General features: G+C 37.3%; 1 long non-coding RNA gene across 1 annotated transcript; it reads left to right on the top strand.

Moving 5' to 3' along the window:
- The first annotated feature begins 7,291 nt into the window (after window positions 1–7,291).
- On the top strand, window positions 7,292–7,916 carry LOC131598965 (uncharacterized). Its single transcript, XR_009282466.1, has 2 exons — window positions 7,292–7,445; window positions 7,547–7,916. It is a non-coding gene; the product is annotated as an uncharacterized LOC131598965 (long non-coding RNA).
- The last annotated feature ends 16,239 nt before the right edge of the window (window positions 7,917–24,155 follow it).

Genomic DNA, 24,155 nt, shown 5'->3' with positions numbered 1-24,155 from the left:
TGGACTCTTTAGAAAGCTCAGGGAGTCCTCTAAACACTCTCTTTTGTTTCATCTCCATTGAAGCTTCCATGCTTAAGTTATGAGCTTTGACCCAAAAGGTGTTTTTGTTGACCTTTTAGAGGGACCTGTAATCTCTTTGACCATATCTCCCGAATGATGAATTTCTTGATCTTGGGCCCAACATCAAAGTTGTAGAGGATGAAATTTCCTTGAGAATAGGCTTTGAGTGAGGTATTTCTGATACTCCATGTAGAAGTTATGGTCGGTCAAAGTTGAGTTGACTTTTCCTATGAAAAACCCTAATTTGAACCTTTGCATTTGTTCATCTCTGAGTTTTTATTAATGGATCATGATCAACCTTTGATCAAATGATGGATATGGCCTCACATACTTGATTTTGACCAAAAATCTTGAAGTTTGACTGTATTTTGACTATAGTTGACTTTTGAGTCAACATAGTCGATTATTGGTCATCTGAGCCATTGAGCGGGAAATCCTTGGGATTGAAGCTTGATAATTGACATGGAGATACTTTGAGACATATAAGATACCTTGAGATCCATTGGAGGCCTTGGAGATTCACAATCCTTTGATTGAATATAGGAGGGCAAATTTTGGGGTATGACAACAAGTTTCCTAATTTATCTCCTAAATTAGAAACTATTGAATCTTCAATCTTCTGGTCTGATTCTCCATGAATCTTCAATCTTCTGATCTGATTCTTCAAATATTATTTAGACTTTTAAATTTGCGCCACGTAGGATTACAAAATATTCCAAGAATATTCTGTATCCCTTGAGTATTAAACTGGATCTTTCTTCCAGTTCTTCTGGCGCGATGTCATGAGTTGATGCCATGACATTCCATATAACATCTTGCTTGTACCTGTTTTGTTCTTTTTATATTTACAAGATTCACAATGCATTATGTTTTACTGCTTATTATGTTTTAGCCTAACATGGATGCCAATCAGCCAATAAAAGCACTAAAAATTTCTACCATTCTGAAACTAATAGTTATCATTCCTAATCAAGATCTATTATGTCTATTTCTGCAACAACACAAATCTAGAGAATTTAAGCAAAATGATCAAGAACAACAACAATGATGATTTGTAAAGTGAATATATAAACAATCCAAAGATCAACAAATGTACATACAATAAGAGTAGAAATATACATACAATAGCCACCATTAGAATGAAACATAGGAAAGAAAGAATATGAACTGGAAACACTCACCGTGTCAAGGAAGTCGAGACAAATCCATAGCCAATCCACATGATGTAGCACCCAATGGTATTTTCTAAGCCTCTAAACTATCAAAAATGGACCAGAGCTCTTCCATGGGGGAAAGAGGTGATAAAGACCTAAAAAAAATCTGATTTTACAACATATATACAAAAACTGAAATCGCAGAGTGGGCTACGCGCGCCCACCGCGCTAAGCGCGATGTCCTTTATTGTTTCTTAAACCGCTAGAGTGCGCCTAGTGCCAAAAAACCGCGCTAAGCCCCAAAATTTCTGCCAGACCGCGCTAAGCCCCAAAAAATGCACTAAGCGCCCTCAACAGGACAACATATTTTATTTTTTCAAAACCGCGTTCGCAGAAATGTCTTTGACACTTTATTATTTGAAGCTCCGAACACACATAAATACGTATAAAAAGACAACAAAACTATCAAACAGTACATATTTACACGAAAAATGTAACAAAACACAAACGATACAAATATACACAAAAACGGGGAATTATTCAAACAGTATTACAAAAAGTCTCTATAAGTGCCACTATTTACATACATAAAATAACCACATTTTGGCACTTATCAAACTCTCCCCAACTTGAATTTGTTTGTCCTCAAACAAGGCCAAACACTCAATATCGCAAAATTTAAAAAGCCAAACAAGGCCTCCACATAACACCTACACTACTCATTTAGAGAAAAATAAAACAGAAAAAGATATACAACTGTTGGGGTGTCTCCCAACAAGCGCTTGTTTTACGTCGTTAGCTGGACGCCTTTTATTGTTTCGCGAATGGTAAGTAACTTCCTCGCAGTACGCCAATACTTTTGCCTCAAACACAACCTGAAGAAATCGACCTACCCAAACACTTAACAAACGAATCAAAAGTAAAAGTATATACAAGTATGTGAAAAAACACAAATATACATAAAACGCAATATTTACAAAATCCTTAATTGGCTAAGCAAATTGAAAAGTGAATATATAGAATTTACGAACTATCCGAGTTCAATTTGTTTAGCCAACTTCACCTTGCTAAATAGCAAAAGTAAAGAGGAACAAAATCAAACACACAAACATGTACAAGTATGAAAATATAAAATGGTATCAATATACAAAACTAAACAATAATGAGAATATGCACAAAATATACGATATACACATATTTAGGAAACTTAAAACATGAATCCATCGCAATGCGATTAATCTCAAAACCAATCCCCAGCAACGGCTCCATTTTGTTGAAGCGGTAAAGTGGCAAGCAAAAAGTAATAGGTTTATTATTATCGAGTGATATAGGTTATATCGTACCGTAGTCCACAGAGATTGGTAGAGAAAAATTGCCGTTCAATGTTCTCGTATTCTAAGTTTTATGATTGGGATACAGGAAGTAAAATGCGGGAAAAGTAAATAAATGCAAATAAACAATCTTAATAGTCTAAGAGAAATAGTTATGGAATTGCATTTCGTTCTACCCGTCGAATACTTAAATTTGAAGATCTAATCGTAACACACTCACAATACACATCAAAATCACCAGGCATCAATCAAGATGCCACATCAGTATCAATTTCTGCAACACGATGAAAGCTCAACCGTACTATTCACGTCAGCGATTTCCCAACCGACTCAAACAACAAGAAGGTATTAAACTCAATACCCATTACGATTATCAGCCCCAAATGTATTTCTACAATTCAGAAACTAATAGTTATCATTCCTAATCAATATCTATTATGTCCATTTCTGCAACAACCCAAATCCAAAGAATTTAAGCAAAAAGATCAAGAACAACAACAATGATGATTTGTAAAGTGAATATATAAACAATCCCAAGATCAACAAATGTAAATACAATTAGAGTAGAAATATACATACAATACCCACCACTGGAATGAAACATAGGGAAGAAAGAAGATGAACTGGAAACTCTCACTGTGTCATGGCAGTCGAGACAAATCCATAGCCAATCCACATGATGTAGCACCCAATGGTGTTTCTTAAGCCTCTAAACTATCAAAAATGGATCAGAGCTCTTCCATGGGGGAAAGAGGTGATAAAGACATAAAAATATCTGATTTTACAACATTTATACAAAAACTGAAATCGCAGAGCGCGCTAAGCGCGCCCACCGCGCTAAGCACGATGTCCTTTATTTTTTCTTAAACCTCCAGAATGTGCTTAGTGCCAAAAAACCGCGCTAAGCCCCAAACTTTCTGCCAGACCGCGCTAAGCCCCAAAAAACCGCGCTAAGCGCCCTCAACATGACAGCAAATTTTATTTCTTTAAAACCGCGTTCGCAGCCGTGTCTTTGATACTTCATTCCTTGAAGCTCCGAACACACATAAATACCTACAAAAAGACAACAAAACTATCAAACGGTACAACAAAAAGTCTCGATAAGTGCCACTATTTACACACAAAATAACTACATTTTGGCACTTATCAAACTATCCCCAACTTGAATTTGTTTGTCCTCAAACAAGGCCAAACTCCTCATTGAAAATGTGACCTTTTAATCTTTTATCCTTTTTAATCTATGGTGAATTCGTCTTCAATTCGATTTCGTGAACATTTTTATCATTAAATTTGCATGATATATTTTTTTTCATTTTGCAGTACTTGATACATATCTTTATTATTTAGTGTACAATTTTTAAGTTTGATATTATGTTTTTTTGTCTTGCTTTATATGTTCGTCTAATTTTTAAGTTTATGTTAGTAGTTAATTATTTATTTAAATTTGTATCATATTAACTTAATTCTTTTTAAGTCAGATATATTGCAAAGAGAACTAAGGGTTCTCAACCTGATTACAAACAAGAACGAGAGCAAGCTCGACAAAAAGAAAAATTACAAACCAATTGCAACTCAAGATAAATAAAATTAAGAATTCTTTCTAAATTAATAGAAATTGCAATTTGGATAAGTAATATTTCTGATGAACAACCATCTCCAAACCAAAGCTTTAATGCTCCGCACAATATCTAAGAGGTACAACATATCGTTTCTAAATATAATCTCATTCCTCTAAATCCACATGCTCTAACACGTGGCCATCCAAAAATACCCGCCTTCCCATCCCTGACCTTGGCTCTATGGCAAAATTATATCCAAGATAAGAAACTCTCTTTGAAGAACTTGAAATTTGATTGCTTAAAGCCTACCGAATCTCCAATCTCCCTCCAAATGAGACTAGAAATGTTGCACTCCAACAAAGAATGATTCAAAGACTCGTCGCAAATTCCGCAAAAAACGCACTTAAGATCATCATTAGGAATTAATACTCCCCTATTAACAATGAGATCTTTAGAAGGGAGCCTATTGATACAACATCTCCACACAAAAACTTTCACCGTAATCGAAATATCACCCTTCCAAATAAGCTCAAAAAATGAATCAAATTTATTTACCAAACCAAAAGGAATGCGTGATAAGCTCATCAATCTATAAAAACTACTAAGTAAAAAGTTTACCTCTGATGTGGCCCTCCACGAGACCGAGTCCCTCCCCTCCGCATCCGGCTAAAACTGGAGCAGCTCCGCATGTAGTTGCTGCCATTGGACAGCATTCGCCTGCTGAATCAGCAGCGTACTTCCCTGCAGAATTTCACCAACAGCAAGCTGCGTGATCGCGTCCGGAAGGCCCAAGTTTCCCCACTTCCACCCGTTACTAGTCCACCCTCCCATGCATGCAACGACGAAGTACTTCAAACTAGAAATGGAGATATTTAGAATGGAGCCTATTGATACAACATCTCCACACAAAAACTTTCACCGTAATCGGAATGTGACCCTTTCAAATAAGCTCAAAAACATAATCAAATTTATTTACCAGACCAAAAGGAATGCGTGATAAGCTCATCAATCAGTAAAAACTACTAAGCGAAAAGTTTCCCTTTGATGTTGTCCTCCACGAGACCGAGTCCCTCCCCTCCACATCTGGCTAAAATAGGAGCAGCTCCGCGTGTAGCCGCTGCCATTGGATAGCAGTCGCCTGCTGAATCAGTAGCGTACTTCCCTGCAGAATTTCACCAACAGCAAAGTGTGTGATCGCGTCCGGAAGGCCCAAGTTTCCCCACTGCCACCTGTTATTAGTCCATCCTCCCATGCATGTGACGACGACGTACAAAATAGAAATGGAGATCTTTAGAAGGGAGTCTATTGATACAACATCTCCACACAAAAACTTTCACCGTAATCGGAATACCACCCTTCCAAATAAGCTCAAAAATAGAATCAAGTTTATTTACCAGACCAAAAGGAATGCGTGATAAGGTCATCAATCTGTAAAAACTACTAAGCGAAAAGTTTCCCTCTGATGTTGCCCTCCACGAGACCGAGTCCATCCCCTCCACATCCGGCTAAAACTGGAGTAGCTCCGTGTGTAGCCGCTGCCATTGGACAGCAGTCGCCTGCTGAATCAGCAGCGTACTTCCCTGCAGAATTTCGCCAACAGCAAGTTGTGTGATCGCGTCCGGAAGGCCCAAGTTTCCCCACTGCCACCCGTTACTAGTCCACCCTCTCATGCATGTGACGACGACGTACTTCAAACTAGAAATGGAGATCTTTAGAACGTAGTCTATTGATACAACATCTCCACACCAAAACTTTCACCGTAATCGAAATATCACCCTTAAAAATAAGATCAAAAACAGAATCAAATTTATTTACCAGACCAAAAGGAATGCGTGATAAGCTCATCAATCTGTAAAAACTACTAAGCGAAAAGTTTCCCTCTAATGTTGCCCTCCACGAGACCGAGTCCCTCCCCTCCGCATCCGGCTAAAACTGGAGTAGCTCCGTGTATAGCCGCTGCCATTGGACAGCAGTCGTCTGCTGAATCAGCAACGTACTTTCCTGCAGATTTTCACCAACAACAAGTTGTGTGATCGCGTCTGGAAGGCCCAAGTTTCCCCACTGCCACCCGTTACTAGTCCACCCTCCCATGCATGCGACGATGACGTACTTCAAACTAGAAATGGAAAACAGAAGAGGGTATCTAACACTTATGCTGAGATTCCCCATCCAATTGCACATCCAAAAGGAGGTTGAGTAACCGTTGCCTAAACAAAAGTGACAATTGTCCACAAATAAATTTTCTGTATCTTTCGCGACTATGTTTGATAAATCTCTCCACCAAATCAAATCCTTACCGCCCTTCCTACTAGAACCACCAACATTTGTCATTGACAAGTTAATATCACCGTAGCGGAACTTTAAAACCTTATACCGCAAAGTACCGAATTTTACCAAGATACTCTCAATATCATCTAATCAACTGAATGTAAAAAAACCAATACTTTAGTCTTCTATATTAAAGACTAAGTTGTTGTCCTCGTTTTGTTTTATCCTTTGATGAGCAATAAACTTATTTTTATGAAACTTATCTTTTAATGATCAAATTTATTTATTTCCCTCTCAAAATGTTTAATTTAAATTTTAGAGACATAAATAAAATACTACACAACATCCAAAGCATTTAGTGATGAAATATTTTATGCACTTAATATTAAGAATTCAATTAGAATACACTAACGATATATAGATATTTTATACTGTCAAATAATCACAATCATTAATTTATTATAAAAGTTTAACTTTTATTATAACTTCCTTTAAAATAATGCATTTGAATAGTCCTGATGTTTTGTTGATGTATAAAATTTTATACAGTCAGTGTATAATAATTAAACTCTTATATTAAAAGAATAAATATTTATAGTAGAATTCTTTAAAATTTTGATAGTTTTACAATCTAATTTTAATTATATTTCTCATTTATAAATAGTTGATATAACCTTTTCATTTATAATAAAAACTATTTGTATACATGGGTTAAAAAAACATCAAGTTCAACTTTTGGTGCATATGTAGTGAAATTATGTGATTTTAAAATGGAACAAACAATATCGTGTGCATGTGAATATATAGAGATATTAAAATAATAATTATAATAAGAAAGGCGAGAAAAACTAGAATAATATTATTGAAATATAAGATGAATTCTAACAACCATCAAGAGACACTAACCAATAATTATAATTTGAAGAATGTAAATTCCAGACTATAAAATAATTATACAAATGCATACTTCTAAATCCAAATGAGAGAACATATGGCACAGATTCCTAAATTTTTTAATTTCATAATTATTTTTCTTTTCATATTTTTGGTTGTAACGGATGGTATCGTCGTAAGTAAGATCAATTTTTCCAATTTATTTTGAAAATATTTTCTTAATTTTATATACAACACTTCATTTCTTATTATTAATATTTTTTTTAATTTCACATCACAGCAATTTTCAAATGCCATTCTAATAAAGAATGTCGTATAAAAATGACTACTTGCATTCGTCCCAGAAAGCCAAAGTGTATAGCAGGGATATGTAAATGTTTTTAATATTGAGAATAAGGTAAAAAATAATTTCATGTATTTGCAACTATAACGTTGGTTCTTTTGTAATTTTCTCAAACTTCAACCTAATCTCTAGGAACCTTTTAATAATTTGATCCATTCAAATACTTATTACTGTATTATGTCAGTGTTGTTGCATTAGTTCTCTTTTTGTTTGTTATGATAAATTGAATTTGATGAAATAAATATTTGGTTATTTGGTAAAGAATAGCGAATGATAAAATAAAATTACTATATAATTTTTTATTCTATTTTCACTCTATTATCTTTGTTATTAGCATAAATATTTTTCTTCTCGGTTGGTTGAGACTTATAATCAAGTGCACAGGTGTACGGGATCACTTTTTCCATGTTGGAGCTTTAAATAGAGGAAAGATCTAATATAACTTCTATCACTAATGGGTTCAACCTATTTTGGATTGAACAAAATTTATTTTAAAGTATAAGCATTTCTTTTTTTTTTTTTATTAAAATAGATATTTCATAAAAACATAATCATTTATTTAACAAAGAACAATTGCATCATCTAGAGAAGATAATACACTGCAAATATGAAATGATGAATGATAAAAAATATTAAAAAGAAAGAAGCGCAATGTATTATTTCCTTTTATTTTTCTTGTCACTCACCATTTTCTTTTTAGGTTGCAATATCTTCACTAGATGATGCAATTTCTTCTTTGCTAAACAAATAATTATGTTTCTATGAATTATATAAATTAATTAAAAAAGTACTACGCTTCAAAATTAATTTCTCTAATTAATTGTTGATTAATTAAACAAATGAATGAACTCTAATTAATTGTTGATTAATTAAACAACTTTCATTTCATTCAGGCTAAGATATATAAAGCACTGTTAATTGACAAAATGTTAGAGTGCAGGAAAGGCCCAAGAGATTCACAAAAAGGCCCATATGGCAGCAATACTTTATTATGGGATAAACATGTTATTTGAGAAACTATTTTAATTTTTATTTTACTTTTCCTCCAAGCGGGCCTTAGGACCTAGAGTTCACAGTCCAGCAAAGCTGATGTATTTAAATGAATTTCTTGAATGAAAAACCAAGCAGAAATTTTATCATGTTTATTTTGTTTATTTGTGTTTTGTCTTTTGAGTAAACCATAATCTCTTGGTAGCAGCAGCACCCTTCTATCATTTGGTGCTTTCATCTCCATCCTCATGCCTCCCAAACCAACAAATCCCACTCCCAAGGACATCGATGACACCCTTCAAGCCACAAACCAGCGTATCGAGAACCTCATTCTTACCCATGAAAACCTTGAATCCTTTATGGAAGCTAATAACCAAGCTATTGCTTTACAGCTGGGTCAAATCAACACCAACCACACAAATTTGGAATCTGCCATGAATAATAATTTCGCAGCTCTAACAGCTTTAATGATGCAGCAATTTGCCTCCACGACAGCGGCTGCAACAGCCAATCCTACCACAACAGCTACGCCCAGATCTGTTCCAACTATAACACCTACTTCTACACCTAGAGCTACTCCTACAACAACAGCTAGATCTATATCAGGTACATCTTCCCTTCATTTGAACAACTCCACCTTTTCATCTACTCAGCTCTATACACCAACACCCCAACCCACCCCTACATTTACTCGTCTACACCCATCTATCCACTCCACAAATTCTGCCTTTATACCATTCATACTACCCCCCTAACCCATCCTTTCCAAAGCCAATTTTTATATACTTCACAACCTTATACCACCGTTTTCCCTATTACTGCCTTCACACAACCACCCTCTTATACTACGAGACTTCACCTGAACTCACTCCAACACACTTATACGTACCCCCTTTCCCCATACACACCCCACCCCAAATACAACGACTTCCTCACATTTCCGTACCCCCAAAATTGAGCTGGGAATTTTTGATGGCAATGATGTGTTAGAATGGATTTTCAAGGCTGAGCAATTTTTTGCATATTATAATATTCCTTACGAAAATCGTTTACCCATGGTTTCCTTCTATATGAAAGGGGATGCACTTGGGTGGTATAAATGGATGTTCCAAAGTAGTGAACTTTCGGATTGGCATTCTTTCGCTAGGGCTGCCGAGTTACGATTTGGGCCTTCCACCTATGAAAATCACCAAGCCCAACTATTTAAACTTAGACAGTATGGATCGGTTACTGAATACCAAACCAATTTTGAAAAGCTTTGTAACCGGGTCATCGGTTTACCACCGGATGCCATTCTTAATTGTTTCATTTCGGGGTTGATTCCGGATATTCGCAATGAATTAGCGGTTCAAAGGCCTCAATCTATTTCCCATGCAGTTGGGTTGGCAAAGCTCATTGAAGCTAAATTTAAAGATTCTAAACCCAAATTTAAAACCCCTTACACTTCTTCCCTAACCCAATCACTCCACTCAACTAACCAAAAGCCCGTCTCTCTTCCTTTTCCAAGTACACCAAACCCATCCGCTCCAAACCAACCAAACCGTTTACCTATCCGAAGAATTACCCTTGCCCAACAAGCTGAACGCAGAGCCCAAGGTCTGTGTTTCAACTGCGACAAAAAATTCATACCAGGGCATAGATGTATAGCTGGAAAATTCCTACTACTTATGGTGGAAGATGAATTGAATTCAAATGATACTTTTGATACTCCTGAACCCCAAACTGTTGACCTTCCTCCACCGAACAATGCTGAAACTTACTTCCAATTGTCCCCACAAGCTATGAATGGCCAGTTTTCCCCCAAAACTTTAAAATTTCGCGGATTAATTGATGGGTTATTGTCGCTACCGCGAAAATTAACAGGGTCGCCACTAACATATTTATCCTGAAAAGGAAGGGAATGCCAGCAAACCACAAAACAAAACAACGGTCTCACGACCAGAGAAAAGGGTAAGGGAGTCGGTTACGCGAGGGGAAGGTGCTAGCACCCCTCGCGCCCATCGTACTCGATGGTATCCACGCCTATGTCTAAACCTATGGGTGTGTAAGCAAACTACGCTAATCTGGACTAAAATGAATGCAGAATGTAGGGAAAATAAAGGATTATGCTCGCACGGGCCCTACCCCGCTGCCTACGTATCTGTTTTGCAGAATCAGAGCTACCGTAGCTCGGCTAACTAGTTTCTGTTTGTTTTGTGTTTTTTAGGTGAACGAGTTACATTCGCACTCCGCTGCTCGACCTTTGGAGACTTATGCTGGGAATGGAGCGGAAATAACAAGTTCTTAAGAAAAGAAAATCAAAGAGTGTGGTTGGTGTTTTAAAGATGCATGAGGAAGACCTAAGCTAAGGGGGAAAGCTTGCTACCTAATGTTGTCATACAAAGGGTACAAGTCTAAGCTAAGCTATCAACCTACGAGGGAAAAGGGAAAGCAAACAATGAGCACACAAACGAGCATCCGCTCGTAAAGCAAACAAAACCAACGGTACTGACCGAATGGTAGAAAAGCGGTCCCGCCATAGCCAAGGGGAGCAGCTCAACCCAATTCAACCAAGCATTAGACCTCGCGAAAATGATCGGGCCATAGACAAGAGGGCGGACCCCTCTCAGCAACCAAGCCGTCACGGATCGTAAAGGAAAATGGTGCGTGCGTACACCGAGCATCAACGTCGAGCGACGCGAGCTATAGGAAAGGCGGGGGTCCGGCTGCATGAACCCTTTTCCTGACATACTCGATAACAAGATCTTGTGCTGGTTCAGAAGCGAGCGACGCGTGGCGTGCGCATACCAAACAGACTCGATGAGACTAGGCGGGGGTTGATTGCTAACCCTTTCCGCATGCCTTCCATGAGGACTTAACGGAGTGCCATATAGGACTTATTACACCGTGACTCCCTGCCGGAAAGCACAAATGTAAACACACCAACAAAAACAGAGCCTCTTTCGAGGGCTTGGCCAGATGCATGTCTAAGTCCTACTTCTCATGTTAAAGGATGATGCGAGAAAGCGATAAAGTGCGAAAGAAATAAAATGAAACGGAATCAATACCAAACGGATGATGATCCGTAAACTAAAGCGAAGCAAAGCGAAGAAACTAGAATCCCGCGAGCGAGCTAGCAAAGCAAAAGCAAATAGTCAGCACACCGATTAGCCATAAAGCGCACAAATGTCGACTCGCATGTCGAGCATAATCACGATACACCTGCAAGAGTAACAAGCAAACCAAACAAGCAGATATAAAGCAATAAGATCGTGTCTCCAAGTCGAGAGCACGATACGAGTCAATGAGATATAATCGTATTCCACAAGTGAAGCGGAACACTCAAGCAATGAGTATCAATCGGTGACCGTCCAAATGCCTTGCACACTAGCACACAAGTTAGAGATAACAAACACCGCAATCGGAATTGCGTTCTTATTATAAAACGAAAGGAAACGAACAAGTAACATGAATATGAAATGGATAACAAAACCTCAAAGAGAAAACAAACATAAAAGGTATACAAATTAACGAGAAACAAGCATTTTACTAGATAGTACACCTCTCAAGCTTTCCAACGGTATAAGGAACATATAAAACAAAGCTATGAGTGAAAAGTTATGCGAGAAAGAAGTTAAAGAAGAAAAGGACCAAAAACAAGTAAGGGAACCGGTTCCCCTATATGGGAACCCGGGTTCCAGCACAAAAACACACATAGGAACCGGTTCCCCCAAACTGGGAACCGGGTTCCAGGGCACTCTGCCCAAGTCACGAACCCAAAAAACACATCAGGAACCGGTTCCCCCAAACTGGGAACCGGGTTCCAGGGCACTCTGCCCAAGTCACGAACCAGCAAAACACAGCAGGAACCGGTTCCTCCAAACTGGGAACCGGGTTCCAGGGCACTCTGCCCCAAACCAAAACAACATACCACACAGCAGGAACCGGTTCCCCCAAACTGGGAACCGGGTTCCAGGGCACTCTGCCAAGTTCCAACATGCTTTAGATTGAGTGGGAACCGGTTCCTCCATTTTGGGAACCGAGTTCCACTGTAGGAAAACCAAATTTTGTCATTTTTAAAGGCTTGGAAACCATTCCCACTCAACCTAAACCAATACCAATTTGCAAGCATCATGAAAAGCCATCAAAACACATTCAAAACACAATGAAACACTCATGGAAACAAGGCACGGTATCAAGGCAACAATCAATAGCACATGAGAAGATGTGAACCAAGTATCAATGTGAGGCATGCTATTAGTAATAAGCGAACAATCATCAAGCACCAAAGCAACAAAGCCAAACATATATCGATTTCAATGATTAAGCCCAAGTCAAACATGCATCTCTCTCAATGATTAGGCACAACGTAGCATCTTGGCGAAGGATAGTCATGAATCCACAAGTCAATTAGGCCAAATAACAACAAATCGAGCAAAGTGCGACGCGTCAAGCCAAACCACAATTATAATATCATCACCAACAATTACATAAATGCAACAATGGCAACAAGTATTTGCACATGCGATAGTGATCAAGCTACACAACATATTCAAATCATGACTTAAGCATCAAGCAAGGCACATTATCAAGCAAAAATTCACCGCATGCATTTGTACAAACACCTTAAGTGCGACACAAGTCATCTACATGAATTTTAACAATTAAGCACACACATTCATCAACAAAATCACGGATCCGAAGCGCGAATGTCACAATTCACCAACAATGATCATTAATCACATGCAACAATTATTAGATCTCATCAAATCACTATCAATTCTATTAATCCACATGCAAATTCACCGATCAATCATTATCAATCAAAATTAATCAACAACAAAATACGAATTTAGATTCGAATCCACATAACGATCAACAATTAAGCACTTAATTCAAGATCCGAAAGCTTACCGGATGGAGATCTAAATCGACGCGCGAACACGAACACGACACGAACGCGAACACAAAAGCGAAGTCGAAAAGCAAATCCCAAGGGAAGAGGAGAGTGGCGCGCAAGATCAAGAAGAGGAAGGAGAGATTCGAACTTGAAACCTTGATCTTCAATCCATGTTGTTCTTGATTCTTGAAGAAAATTGATGAATATTGATGAAAGTTTTATGTAATTTGTGGTTTTGATCTATGAGAATTGAGAGAGAATTGAGAGAAAGTGTTTGTGAAAAATTGGTGAATTGAAATTAGGGTTAAATAAGTTTTTTGTCCCTTTAAATATCTCAAATTTCATTTTTAGTCCCTATAAAAAAAATGTCGACATTTAGTCCCTATAAAATTACTTTTTCATTCACTTTTGGTCCCTGTAGAGGGACTAAAAGTGAATGAAAAAGTAATTTTATAGGGACTAAATGTCGACATTTTTTTTATAGGGACTAAAAATAAAATTTGAGATATTTACAGGGACCAAAAACTTATTTAACCCTTGAAATTATGAGAGTCCTCCCTTGATTTGTGAAGAGCAAAATGTTTATATATTGTCAACGCGAAATGTCCAAATTGCCCTTATTTTGGCTCGTTTTTAAGGAAACTCGGTTCGGCTCTGAATTCCGGAACTAAACCAATGCAACTGTGAAGATGACCAAATTTGTGATCCGTCGCCGCGAGAATCACCTTAATCCGATAAGCGATGAATAAAATACGCCTGTTTGAATGACGAGAAACGTCGATTCATCTGGCGCGACCGTGCAGAATTTTGTGAGTACCGCTCAAAGAACTCGATAAAACTCCAACTTCGGCTCAAAATCTGAACAGGCATGTGTGATGAAGAATCGAAGCTAACTAAATTTCTGAGAGAATGCCGCCGGAATGGACTTCATACGATAAAAATCGAAGAAGTTATGAATTTTCGAACTTGGCGCGACATACCCGAAAACACACTTTTTACCGAAACAACGCGACGATCCTTAAAATTCTGGGAATTTTCTATGCATATTTGGCCTTCGGTCCGAACATATGAAATCTTGGTAATGATGCCACGGAGCTCCAGTTAAATTTTCAAGCGAATCCGGCGAGCGGATTAGGAGATATGAATTTTCCGAGGCGCAAAACTCTACATTCAGCACTATTTCTCACTGCAAAACCTCAAGTAATTTGCCAATTTGAAGACCTTCCTTAAAGAATTTTCTCCCGAGCCGAACACGAAAGTTGTAGATCTTGTCGAAACAATGGGGACAACGCGGGAATTTAACTCGTATCACCTTTCAAATAGTATTTATGAATTTTCTAGTACTTTCACCGTTTAAACCACACTTTAACACTTTACCATTTTTGGATGACGAAATAAATGTCATCATTAACTTATAGCTCCAATAAAGAGGGCAAATTTTGGGGTGCAACAGTTATCAGTGACAGTTTTAATTGATACTGGCAGTACCCATAATACTCTACAACCTCGAATTGCACACCATCTTCAAACCCCAAGCAAATCTATTCCCAATTTTGAGGTAATGGTGGGAAATGGGTCTAAAATAGACTGTTCTGGATTCTGTTCCGACGTACCTATCACTCTACAAAGCCACTTATTTTTTATACCATTCTATTTGATCCCTATTGAAGGGGCTGATGTAGTGCTGGGAATGGAGTGGTTGCGTACCCTTGGGCCCATTGTTGCTGATTTTTTCATACCACAAATCTCGTTCACTAATGCTGAAAAACAAATTACCCTTTCAGGCGACCCTAATTCAGGACCTATACCTTCTACATTTAACCATATTCGCCACCTCATACACACTGATTCCATCGCTTCAATCCATTTACTCTTATGCCAGCCTACCCGTGACCACTCAAATTCCACCCCAATCTCAGATTCTCTTTCCCCTTTCACCTAGCCAGAGATTGCCACTCTTATTAACTCTTACCATTATGTCTTTCAAAACCCCATAGCTTACCCCCATCACGACCCCACGATCACTACATACCCCTCAAACCTAACTCTTCCCCAGTCAGCGTAAAGCCCTACCATTACCCTCATTCTCAAAAAGATGCGATGACCAAAATTATCCACGAAATGCTCGTTGAAGGCATTATCAAACCCAACAATAGCCCTTTTTATTCCCCTGTCCTCATTGTAAGAAAGAAAGACGGCTCATGGCGCTTTTGTGTGGACTATCACGCTTTAAATGCAGTTACTGTCTGCGACCGATTCCTTATACCTACCATAGATGAGCTATTTGATGAGTTGGGTTCTGCTTCTTTATTTACAAAGATCAACCTCAGGTCGGGCTACCACCAAATTAGGCTCATACCGGAAGACATTCACAAAACAGCTTTTAGAACCTTTGATGGGCACTATGAGTTTTTAGTGATGCCATTTGGCTTAACTAATGCTCCTAGTTCTTTTCAATTGGCGATGAATGACCTATTACGTCCTTATTTGCGACGATTTGTTCTTGTTTTTTCATTTATGATATTCAGATTTACAGTAATTCTTATTCTGACCACCTACATCATTTAACTCTGATATTTGACTTACTTGCTTCAAATCAATTTGTTGCAAAACTTTCTAAGTGTGTTTTTGCAGTTCCTAAGGTTGATTACCTAGGTCACATAATTACTTCAAATGGTGTTACCCCCGATCCGGACAAAATTCAAGCAATTTTAGATTGGCCGAAGCCACGTTCACTCACGATGCTCAGGGGATTTTGGGCCTCACTGGTTTTTATAGACGATATGTCCATCACTACGCCACACTCGCCGCTCCGCTCACTGATCTATTACGTTTCAATAAGTTTACATGGAGTAGAGATGCAGATAAAGCTTTTACAACATTGAAGCATAAAATGACTCAAACTCCTGTGCTTGCTCTTCCTGACTTCACAAAAACCTTCATTGTAGAAACAAACGCCTCAGCAGTAGCCATCAAAGTAGTCCTTTCACAAGCTGGCCACCCCCTAGCCTTCTTCAACAAGAAAATGTGCCACTGTATGCAAGCCTTATCAGTCTACGTCCGCGAAATATATGCCATCACAGAAGCTGTGAAAAAATGGCGTCAGTATCTCATTGGACAACAATTCCATATTTACACGGATTAAAAAAGTTTGAAGAATTTATTGACACAAACTATCCAAACACCAGAGCAGCAAAAATGGGCTGCAAAGCTACAAGGCTTTAGTTTTGAGATATTCTACAAACCTGGAAGTTGAAGTTCAAACCAAGCCGCCGATGCTTTGAGCCGCAGACAAACGGAAGAGACGCTTTTACTGCTCGCCATTTCTTCACCAGTTCTTGACCTCATTTCTCGACTCAAACAGTTCTACACCACCAAGGAAGGACAAGACATGGTGTTAAACAAACTCAATGACCAAAAACTTCAGTTGCTGTATCAGTTCGTAAATGACTTTCTATACTTTAAAGGACAAATTTTTTTACCCGAGGCTTCGGATTTTCGTCAGAGTGTTCTGTTGGAGTACCATTACTCCCCAACTTCGGGTCATTCCAGCTTGAAGCCCACCTTACATCGCATCTCTGCAACTTTCCTTTGCCCAGGACTTTACAAAGATGTCAAACTCTTTGTGCAAACTTGCCTCACCTGCTAACAAAACAAATATATACCATCAAAAAAACAGGGTTTACTGCAACCTTTGGAAATACCACAACAAGTTTGGGAAGACTTATCAATGGATTTTGTGACCCATCTTCCTTCATCTTTCGGAAATACAGTTATCTGGGTTGTCTGTGACAGATTGTCCAAGTTTGTACACTTGGTGGCTTTACCTACTCACTTCACCGCTCAGGACTTGGCAAGACGTTTTTCCACGGAGATCTGTCGCTTGCATGGCGTTCCTAAATTGATTGTTTCGGACAAAGATCCGCTGTTCTTGAGTGCCTTTTGGAAAGAGCTTTTCCGAGTCCAAGGAACAACCCTAAAGTATAGTACGACTTATCACCCAGAAACCGATGGTCAAACTGAAGTCGTAAATCAAAGTTTGGAAACATACCTTCGGTGTTTTACGAGTGATCTCCCACACATGTCAAAGGCAATGCAAACATCCCTTCTCTTGACTCCTCCTTGCTCAACAGACAAACAATCATTAACACTCTTAAACAAAACTTAGTTCGCAGTCAGAAACTCATGGCAGTGCAAGCGAATAAGAAACGAAGAGATGTTACCTTTGCCGTCGGAGACTTTGCTTGGCTGCGTCTTCAACCTTATCGGCAAACTTTGGTCTAACGGAGAACCTCACAGAAACTTTCGAAGCGTTTCTTTGGACCCTTCCGGATTTTGCATCGTACAGGACCTATTGCTTATGAGCTTCAGCTTCCAAGCTCTTCTCGCATCCACCCGGTTTTTCACGTTTCACACTTGAGGGCATATCATGGAATTGACCCACAAAAGACATGGTATCCATTCCTGATAATATTAGAAAGGATGGTTTGGTGGAGACAAGTTCAAATGAAGATCTGGAGTTTAGGACAAGAGAGATTCAGAAAGAGAGTTCAAAGCCAGAAAGAAGTACACAATTGGGTTCCAAGGGAAGTGAAAATCAGAACACACGTTCTAACTCTCCTATTTATGGTACCCCGCTTTTCCCTCATCCTTGCCGAGTCCATCTACACCGTCTACACTAAAGCCACCTGTCACTGAAACATCTCCACCGTTAAGTCACATTGGATCCTCTTCAAGTCATGTATCTTCTTTCCACCTTCCTACCCCACGTGATACATCCACTCCATTATTAAAATTAAATAATGGTTCACAGCTGTACCCAACTACCTTGAAACCTCACAATTCCGCCCCTGGTTTTTCCAATACCATTACCTCCCCATTCAATGCTCAGCAGACTTTGGACCCACCAATACTTTCCCCGCAGTCAGATTTCCAACGGTCCTCTGCGTTTCAATCTCCACACGCCATCTACCCTGCCTCGGGCCCCAAAACGCCTTCCTCAAATTCTGCCAATTGTCCCCCACATACTTTTCCCTCTGTTTCCGAGAAGCCACTTGCGTGTTCCCCCCTTTGCCCTCAAATTTTCCCAAGTGGGCCACTCAATTCAAATCAGGACCCAATCTCTTTAACACCAAACCTTGAGGACAAGGTTTTTGGTGGGCCGGATAGTAATGTTAGAGTGCTGGACAGGCCCAAGAGATTCACAAAAAGGCCCATATGGCAGCAAGACTTTATTATGGGATAAACATGTTATTTGAGAAACTATTTTAATTTTAATTTTACTTTTCCTCCAAGTGGGCCTTAGGACCCAGAGTTCACAGCCCAGCAAGGCTGATGTATTTAAATGAATTTCTTGAATGAAAAACCAAGCATAAATTTTATCTTGTTTATTTGTGTTTTGTCTTTTGAGTAAACCTTAATCTCTTGGTAGCAGCAGCACCCTTCTATCACAAAAGATTAACATATAGAAAACCACGATTAACATGAAGAATACACATATCTAACATATTACCTTATTATTCTACTATGCCAATTCTTTACGATGAACTTGATCAAAAACAATTTCCTTACACTTAAGGATCCTAGACCAGTCCATTGGTGCCACCACATGATAATATTCAACAGGTGAGAATGTGTTGTTTAAATATGATTTTAAAAAAAAAAAATGCACATAAACTATTCAAAAAGTCAAAGCTTACTAAATCTATATGAGAACTTGAGTCTTCTACTGATTACGTATGTGTTATATCAATATTAAATAGTTTGGTTGGTTTATCAACACAAAATATAAGGAATTGAATCATCTCAAAAATAACAACAACACACCAACAAGAGGAATAACAAAAAAAATCAAAATAATTGTCAAACACTAATTCTTCACCATAACAAAAACAACAACAAGGACAAAATCAATAGAGCTGCTTCATCTTAAATTTAAAAAATAACAACATTAAATATTTTTTTCTGACACAACAAAAAAAACAACAAATATTGCTAAGTTAAAGAAATGTTTTTTTTTTTAGTTTTGTTCATGGAAGAAATGATATTCTAGAGACTGGTTTAGTGGATAAATATAATTTGGTTAATGAAAGATAAAGTTTGGAGGTAGAAGATAAAATTCATTTAGGGTTTTGCTAATTAAAATAAAAAAGTGAATGAACATATGGCTTTATATAATCTTAAAAAATAAAACTAGGTAACTTTCCCACTTTGTTGTTGGGAGCTTCAATCTAATGAAAATGTACTTTATTTTTAGTTTAGAAATTAAAAAAAAATTAAAGGAAGGCGCACAATTTTTTATAAATAAAACTCAAAATTGTTGGTGCTAGGAGTCGAATCAATAACATGCTTAGCTTTTCCCTTTGATTAAGATTTGCAACCGAGATGAAATTTATTTATTTTTAATTTAGAAAATAAAAAATTAGATGTTAGGAGCCGAACTCAAGACCTGCAAAGCTTTTAGGTGAATTGTAATTTAGTTTTAATCTTAAAGTGAAAAAATAAAAAGAAAAGAAGACACCCAAATTTAAAGGTTTCATTTTCGGGACTATGTACAACCGTTGTAAAAAGTTGTTAGAAAATGTATATTTTGTTGTTGTATTGTTACAATTAATTATAAATAATATATGCAAATCAAGTGATCATTTTAATTTATTAGTAAATATGTAATCTATTTAAGTCTCACATTGCAAATTTCACCCTTGACTTGAATTCTATAATTCATTTTATAGTACTTCCAAAGTTGATTTGATTTAAACAATGCTTAAACTTCATAGATGAAAAAGCCCTTGCTATTAGGTATGATGATAAATTCATTAAATTCATTAAATTGTGCTAAGATGGTGCAAATTACCTCATTTTCAATGTGATTTTTTATCTTTTATTTTTTTAATCTAGGGTGAATTTGTCTTCAATTGGATTTTGTGAAATGATAAATCTTTGTTTTGTATGTATTTTTTTTTTAAATATTTGTACATTTTTTTATTTCGTAATACTCGATACATATCTTTGTTATTTTGTGTAAATTTTTTAAGCTTGATACTATGTTTTTTTTGTCTTGCTTTATATGTTTGTCTAACATCGAAGCTCATGTTAGAAGTTAATTATTTATTTAAATTTGTATTATATTAACGTAAACAATTTTAAACTATCAAATAAACTGATAGAATTAATTTTATATTTTAAATATATTAATAATGATGAAAAATATGAAAAGGATTGTAAAAGAATATTTAAAGTATTATATTATGTTTAAATCATTATATATATATATATATATATATATATATATATATATATATATATATATATATATATATATATATATATATATATATATTAGTAATTAGTGTTTATGTCTAAATTTTTTTGAATTTAGTTGAACTTATGACATCTACTAGATAATAAGCCTTTTTTAAAAGTGAAGATCAATTTTTAGAGGTGTCACATAGAAATTTATTTGACATGGAAAAAAATTTAGATGATATAAATGATAAAGTGTCGACGCAAAAATCCGGGGGTCTTTTTATCACTATAAATAGATAATAGATTCTTCTATTGTCACTATAAGAAAAAAAATTAGGCAAACTATTTTTTTTGTAAGCAAAATATTTTGATAGGAGTACAAAGGTGTCGCACGCTCGCGAAAAATGAATAGAGTCGCCACCAATATATTTATCCCATAAGGGAAAGGAATATTAGAAAACCTAACAAAGGAAGGAACAGGGTCTTGCGACCAGAGAATCAAGGTACGGGAGTCGGTTACGCAAGGGGAAGGTATTAGCACCCCTCGCGCCCATCGTACTCGATGGTATCCACCTATGTTTGTTTCTATCTAAAGGGTGTGTACTATGTCTACCTATATGTGAATGAATGCAGAATGTAGGGAAAATAAAGAATTATACTCGCACGGGCCCTACCCCGCTGCCTACGTATCCTTTTCAGGAATCAGAGTTACAGTAGCTCGGCTCACGATTTTCTGTTTGTTTTTGTGTTTTTTAGTTGGGCGGCGTTAACGTTCGCGCTCTTGCATAAGGGATCGCCTACGATGCGTACGAGCGGAAATAACGGTGCCCTTAGGTGCCAACGGGGCAAAAGAAAAAAGAAGTGATTGGTTTGTGTCTTTTAGGGTAATTCCATGATGACGAAACCCACTACAAGGTCTCGCATCACTTCCTTACTTTGTGTTAAATCTGACCATTTATTAGTGTTTTATGTATTTTGGATTGGTGTTTTTTAAGGGGACTTAATCTGTGACTTAGATCATACCAAGAAGAGTTTTGTTTTGCATATTTAGAGAAAGCACATCGAGGCCTACGCCACAATCGTTTCTCTAAATAACGGTGAAGAAATACATCGAGGCTTCACATCTCAATCATTTCTTCTCCGCTGAGTAGAAAAAGAAGTTCTTTTGTGATTATTTAGAGAATGCACATCGAGGCCTACGCCACAATCGTTTCTCTAAATAACGGTTAAGAAATACATCGAGGCTTCACGCCTCAATCATTTCTTCTCCGCTAAGTAGGAAAGAACATACATCGGGGCCTACACCCCAATCATTTCTTTCCTACCACGAAATATAGCAACGGTATGATCTTCATCAATATTTATTAAGTATTTTAAAAGTCGAAAAGGAAAAGAATGAAGAAGGGAACTATTCCTAAATTCTAATCTAAATTGTCTATACAAGGGAATTAAAATGATAAACTATACAAATTATTAACAAAGACTATACATGGAATAAGTAAAGGAAAATCAATATGCGACAAATAAAATTGAGAATTATAGCAAACAAATGATACTCACAAGCACACATACATCTATTAATTCTATGCAAAAATGTCGAGACTAAAAATTAACTTCTAAGTCTATTAGGGAAATATTTACAACGAAGTGTTAAACAAAGAAAATTCAAGTGTTGTAAAAGAAAAGATTTATTAAAAGGGTTAAAACAATTAAGAAAAATTAGCAAAAAATCATGACCATTATTTACACATCCTATGATATCTAAAATCATTTTTTATGCATTTTTTATATTTGGGGAAAAAAGAATTATGGATTAAAAAGCAAAAGAAAACAAAATTTAAAAAAAGGGAAATTTAGACTGCCTGGGGGTGTATTAGTGAAAAGAAAATGAACTAGAATTAACTTCAAGGCTCATCGGGCCTGAAATCCAGGGGTGGAAATAATAATGGCGCTAAGGCCCAGCTATCAGGTAGCCTATGGTGTATTAGCATAGCAAGGGTGTGATTCTGAAAGTCCCAAGCCCAGTTAACCTCGTGGCCCAACACTACACTAACCCATTTGTTCATTTATTTCTACCATTATTGTATCAGTATTTGACTTTTATTTGGCAGCATGTGAAATTAATATGTAATGTGACATGGAACTACATCATCAATCGGTCAAGACTGGATTAAATGAATGAGGACAAACAATAGCAAACTCAGCCAATTAGGACCTGCCACCACACATACTAATCATTATAATAAAACAAAAAAACAAATAGTATAGAAGAGGCACCAGCGCATGGATGCCACGTATGCAAACGACAAAGGCAGAGAGAATTAGAACTCCGACGCCGGAGATACTACTCCGGTTGTCTTCTCCGGCGAGTCAAATGACCGGACCACCACTACGCACGCAGAAACGTATGAGACCGGTGTCTCCCCACTCGTTTTCGTCCCCTGATCTCAAATCCGCCGTCGGTTTTCTATGGTTCCCTCTCTAATCCCCTAACAGAAGGCAAACAAGAAGCCCTAATTATACTGAAAACATTCAAAACGCATAGCAATGGCCTTACAACATCCCTACACACCTACTGAGTTCAAACATGATAAAAACTCAATGAAAATGCACATTTGCAGGATCTTAAAATGCACAAGCAACACTAAATTATCATCATGCTCAAAGAGATCCAGAATACTTACTTGCAAGGTATTGAACCAGAACGAAGAACACTCCACACTCTCCTTGATGTATGGATCTTTGTCAAAGATGATAATGGTGGACGAATCTTACAGAAACAAATGATGATGATGCTGAACCGATTAAGAGAGTCATTGAAGGTGTTGAGTCATATCCGAAGGTGATCATGATTGAAGAAGGTGAGATTGTTTTTGAAGAAGGGAAGGAGGACGTGGACTGGGTGTTGTACTGGTGGTGGTCGTGGTGGCCGAAAAAGGGATCGGTGATGATTATGGTTGAAGGTGATGGATACGGTTGTGTTGCTATGGCGTTGCCGTGAGTGAATGAAGGTGAAGATCAAGGTTGAAAGAGGAGATTGAGGTTGATGAAGGTGGTTGGAGGTAGTTGGAGTTTGTTACATGTTGTAACAAACTTTGAAGGTGAGTTGATGGAAGGGAGAGGGAGAGAGAACCGAGAGAGATGGAGAGTAAAGTGAGGAGAGAGCTTTTGAGAAAATGAAGAAAATGAGAGTGCGTGTGTTATGGAGAGTTTTCTGGATTATATAGGTGGGAGTATGGGAATGTATGGTGTGGTGAACATGTAGTGGATTTTTTCTCCATACTTAGTGAACAAGGCTAGTGCATTTATGGCAAAGCCTTCTCCTTCTTTCACATGCATAAAAATGTGTATATCATTTGGAGACATGAGTATGCTGCATGATATCTCACATGTTGTTCACGAAAAGCTTCATGGCATCAACTTGGTGAAGCA

This window comes from Vicia villosa, linkage group LG4, assembly GCF_029867415.1.
Source record: "Vicia villosa cultivar HV-30 ecotype Madison, WI linkage group LG4, Vvil1.0, whole genome shotgun sequence".
In the NCBI taxonomy this organism is placed as follows: Eukaryota; Viridiplantae; Streptophyta; class Magnoliopsida; order Fabales; family Fabaceae; genus Vicia; species Vicia villosa.
Note: the sequence above shows the minus strand (reverse complement) of the source record. Positions and strands in the feature narration are given on the sequence as shown.